Below are 5,487 nucleotides of genomic sequence, written 5' to 3'. Positions count from 1 at the left end.
TCAGTCAAAGGCCAAGGAAAAAGCAATGGTAACTGCATTCATTCATGTACTCATTAGCTCCTTCAACTCTTTTTCAGTGCCTACTTTCTGTGTGCCACGTACTGAGATGCCAAATGAAGAGGCAGCAGCATATAAATTGCACCTTTTTCCCACAGTTTTCTATAGAGCTCTGTTATGAACTAGACACTGTTCCTGGTGATGGGGATTTGGAAATGAAAAAGTAACTTCTCTGCATTCTATCTAGTGGGGGAAGGCAGATATAAAGAAATAATTTTGTGGGAATATAAAGTGGTACAGTCACTGTGGAAAACAGTATGACTATTCCTCCAAAAATTAAACACAGACTTACCCTATGATCCAGCAATTCCATTTCTGGATATATACACCAAAGCTTTGAAAGTGGGGACACAAACAGGTATTTGCATACTCATATTCATAGCAGCATAATTCACAATAGCCAAGGAGTGGAAGCAACCCAGGAGTCCATCAACAGAGGAGTGGATAAGCAAAGTGTGATCTATTCAGTCAATAGAGGATTATTCAGCCTTAAAAAGGAAGGAAATTCTGACACATGCCACAACATAGATGAACCTTAAAACATTATGATAGGTGAAATAAACCAGTCACAAGGGACACATCCTGTAAGATTCCTCTTCTGTGAGGTACCTGCAGTGGTCAAATTTATGGAGACAAAAAGGAGAGTGGTGGTTGCCAGGGGTTGAGGGGAAGGGGGAATAGGGAGTTAGTGTTTAATTAGTCCAGAGTGTTTTGGGGATGATGAAAAAGTTCTGGAAAGAGATGGTGATGTTTGTGTCATAGGATGAACCCTGAAACTGGGGTTCAGCCTGGGAGGCTACGTGGGTTCTTGGCTACATGAAGGAAAGAATTCAAGAGCGAGTCAGCAGAGTAAAATGCAAGCACATTTATTAAGAAAAGCAAAGGAATAAAAGGGCGGCTACTCCATAGGCAGAGCAGCAGCATGGGCTCTGCCTATGGAGTAGCCGCCCTTTTATTCCCTTACTTTGGTTATTTTACTTTGGTAAATTTATTCCTTGGATAAAAGTATCCTTACTTCGGTATTTATTCCTTTTCTTTGGTATAGTTATGGTATTTTTTTATTATGTGATAAGCAAAGAGTGTATTATTCATGAGTTTTCTGGGAAAGAACTGAGGGTTCCTCCCCTTCTTAGACCACATTGAGTGACTTTTAGACATTGTCATGGCATTTGTAAGCTGTCATAGCACTAGTGGGAGTGACTTTTGGCATGCAAATACATTATAATTTGTGTATAATGAGCAGTGAGGACGAGCAGAGGTTGCTTTTGTCACCATCTTGGTTTTGGTGGGTTTTGGCCAGCTTCTTTACCGCATCTTGTTTTATCCGCATGGCTGAGATGCAATTCATTGGTTCCTGGGGTAACCAACCTGCCTCCCTGGCAGCCAATGACTCATCCGGTGACTAAGAATGCCAACCTCCTGGGAATGCAGCCCAGCAGGTCTCAGCCTCATTTTGCCCAGTCCCTGTTCAAGATGGAGTCGCTCTGGTTCCAACACCTCTGAGAGCTGCCGGACAATGTGAATGTATTTAATGCCACTGAACTTACAAATGATTGAAATGGTAATTTTATGTTATGTACATTTTACTACAGTAAAAAAATGTTTTGGAAAAGAAATCATTACTTTTTTTGCTAAGACCTTGTTTCATCTTAACACACACACGAGATGCCTTGTCTTAATTTTGTGGACAGGCAAGGCTGAATTTCGTTTCACAGATGGAGGACTGAGATATGGGGACAGAGGGCGGGAATTAAAAACAAGACAAACAAGAGCCTTATAGCGGCAGTGTCCTTCTGAATCTGATCCCTGTTGTCTTGAGAGCTGCGGTGAGGGAAACTCGCCTTCAGGGTCCTCAGGGTCAAAGCAATTTGTTGCCCTTGAAATAGACAAAGCTCCTAACCTTTCCAGTTTTTTATGAACAGCTCATTCTGATGGGCAGTGACTTTTTCCGACCCTGTTTTCAGGAGCTGACTCCTGGCGGGTTGGTTGTAGGGGCTCTCTTGGGTGCTTCACACACAGCAGTCCTGTTGGGGTGAAGGTCACCATCACTGTGATAATTATTGCTGTCGTCATTGAAACTACCCAGCCCTAAAACAGCATGGGCTCTGCCCAGAGCCTCCGTGCTAGAAGCCCACACTTAGAATTAGAGGGCCGAAGACAAAAGAGGACTGCGGGTTCTTGGGCCAAACTTGACCCTTTCAAATCCCGCAACTCGGGGATTTCGTTAGCTGGGGATTGGTGTGCCCGGATTCCAAGACCCACGTGTAAACTCTGTTTATAGGTGGAAGAAGGCCTTTGCCCCAAGGCATCGAGAGATAAAGGTGAGAGAAACAAGGGTACGTGGGGGATTCCACCACAGCCTCCTCTGAGACTCTCTTCACATTGGTTCCAGGAGTAACGGACCCCGATACCTGGCAGCCAATGAGATGCCACATCCCCTCCAGCAGGGGGCGGCCGGCCAGCGTCAGTCCTGTCTTCCTAAACGAGCGTTGGTGGGAAACGCAGGCACCAGCTCCCTCCCTGCTCCAAAGCCCTGTTTTTCCAATTTGTATTTCACTACTTTCCTGTTGAGCTTGGATTCCAGCCTCAAATTCCGCGATCTGGCCAGCATCCTAATCCCCGAGTGAATCTTGCCAACCACTCTGTGGGGCCTGTGTGCTTCCTCCTGGGTTCTAGGGCGCTGGCAGCCTCCGCTTCACCATGAACGGGCGCCCCAGCCTCCTGAGGCCTTCTTGCCTGACTCTGGGAATGGCCACTGTCCAGAAATCCCCGCGGCCCTCCATGCTTGCTCACTCAGTCAGGCCCTTGTGGGGATATTGCAGAACAAGTCCAAGTTACTATCCCTTTAAATACAAACTTTTCAGTCTAGCTATTACCAGTCCAATCCAGAGTGCCTCTGTGCCCTACTTTACCTGATGTGCCAAGCCATCAGCTTGGCTCTGCCCTCCACCAGGCGGTGCTACTGAAATCTCAGCCAGCCTCAGAGTTGAGTGTCCAGGGCCTTCAAATGTCCCCATCCTTGAAAAGGCAACTCCAGTGGCATCTTCTACAGGGAGACCAGAAGCAGCATCTGACCAGGAGACAGCACTGGCAGTCCCCATACAACTGAATCAGCAGGATGAGGGCCCTTCGTGTTAGGCACCAGCGGAGCTGCATCCCACCCCCTCTCTTCCCCTGAGAACAGCTGTGAGAAGCCGCCTATTTTTCATCGTTCTGCAACACACCTTTCCCTTCCTTGGGATATTTCTCCTCTTTCAGCATTGCCCCATCAGGGTTCCAAAGCCCCGTTTCTCTCCTAGTTCTTTCTTTGCTCAAGAAAAGCAGCGTGTCTAATAAACTGAGCTATGTATGATTCACTGCCAGTACAGACTGAAAAACAAAATAAACTCTCATTCACAGTCCTTTGTTGCATAACAATAAGGACACGTTCTGAGAAATGCATTGTTAGGCAATTGCATCATTGTGCAAACAATATAGAGTGTACTTACACAAACCTAAATGGCACAGCCTACTACACACCCAGGCTGTAGGCTGTGCTCCTAGACTACAAACCTGTACAGTGTAGTACTGAGCACTGTAGGCAACTGTAACACAATGGTAAGTATTTGTGTATCTCAACATAGAAAAGACACAGTAAAAATACGATATGAAAGATTAAAACTGGTACACCTGTCTAGGGCACTTACCATAAGCTTAGAGCTTACGGGACTGGAAGTTGCTCTGAGTGAGTCAGTAAGTGAGTCATGAATAAATATGAAGGCCTAGGACATTACTGTACACTACTGTAGACTTTAAAACCCTGTACACTAAGCCTACACTCAATTTATTTTTAAAAATTTTCTTTCCTTCAATAATATATTAACCTTAGCTTACTGTAACTTTTCTACCTTATGAATTTTTAAATTTTTTGACTCTTTTAATAACAGCTTAAATACAAACACATTGTACAGCTATACAAAAATATTTTCATTCTTCATATCCTTATTCTATAAGCTTTTTTCCTGTTTATGAAATTGTTTATTTTTTACTTTTTAAACTTTTTATCAAATACTAAGATACAAACACACATTAGCCTAGGCCTATACAGGGTAAGGATCATCAATATCACTGTCTTCTTTCACATCTTGTCCCACTGGAAGGTCTTCAATGGTAACAATACACATTCTTAGTAAATGCAAATAGTCATGGCTCAAATTGATGTAGTAATGATAGACTATTCAATACGTGGTATTGGACAGCTGTTTATATACTCGTACAAACCTAGTTAGATTCTGTGGTGGTTCAAAAGTATATCCTCTAATTATGACCTCCTTGCCTTCAACAGGTATACCTAATTCCTCTGCCTGGAAAGCGTGCTAGGATTACTGACTTGCTTCTAATGAATAGGGTATATTGGGAGTGATGCTTTGTGAGTTCTGAGACTAGGTCATAAAAAGGATAGAACTTATTCCTGAATGTTGCTCTTGGATCACTTGCTTTTTTGGGAACCACCAGCCATGTCACGAGGACACTCAAGCAACCCTGCAGAGAAGCTCATGTGTGGAGAGGCACTTCTTGGAAAGGAGGCCAACTTGCCAGAACCAACTAACTTGTCATGTGAGTGAGTCATTTTGGAAGCAGATCCTCTAGCCTCAGTCAGGCCTTCCGATGATTTCAGTCCCCAGCCTTTGAGTCTGCCCCAAACACCATGAGTAGAGACAAGCCCTTCCCACTGTGTCCACCCTGGCTGAATTCCAGACCATTAAAAAAACAAGAGAAAATAAATTATTATTAGTGTTTTGAGTCACTAAGTTTTGGGCTAATTTGTTATGCAGCAATAGCTAACAACTACAGAGTCATAACACAAACTAAAATTAATTCTAAAGCACGTTAAAGATTTATATGAAAGCATTCATCTGATGGAGGTATGCAGGAAGTGGCCATAAAAAAATTAGGGCACCCAAAAGCAACCTGTAGGCTGAGCAGGGTAAGTACATCTGCAAGAGCAGCCAGATGGCTGGTTGATCCCTGTGTGTGGCCTCTCTACCCACCCATGGTACAGGTCCAGGAATGGAACTGTTTAGCTTCCCTAGGAAACAATGAATGTGGTGCTTGCATTGTGTTGTTGACACCATCAGAGAGGAAATGGAAGTCCCAGTGTCCAGAAGCTAAACAGAAACACACACACACAAAAGACAGAAGGAAAGAAAAAAAGGGCCAAAATATCACACAAGAAGGGGAAATATAGTCATGATACATGCTTAGCTTCAGAAAAGATTTATATAACATCTATATCAAAATCATAATGTAAACACTGTGCAATGATTTTCAACTTTTAGAATCAACCAGAAAGAAATAGCAAAATATATCATTCTGACTGCAGAATCAATTGTAAAAGTTGTAATCCATAACAATGTCAAAGTAAAAGAGTAGATAACAAAGGAGAAGAGA

The 5,487-nt window shown here is 43.3% G+C and overlaps 1 pseudogene; it reads right to left on the bottom strand.

Moving 5' to 3' along the window:
- Positions 1–1,709: 1,709 nt before the first annotated feature.
- On the bottom strand, positions 1,710–2,885 carry LOC126958194 (uncharacterized; annotated as a pseudogene).
- Positions 2,886–5,487: the final 2,602 nt, after the last annotated feature.

The sequence above is a fragment of the Macaca thibetana genome, chromosome 7 (genome assembly GCF_024542745.1).
Source record: "Macaca thibetana thibetana isolate TM-01 chromosome 7, ASM2454274v1, whole genome shotgun sequence".
NCBI classification, from domain to species: domain Eukaryota; kingdom Metazoa; phylum Chordata; class Mammalia; order Primates; family Cercopithecidae; genus Macaca; species Macaca thibetana.
This window is presented reverse-complemented; position numbering and strand designations above follow the sequence as displayed.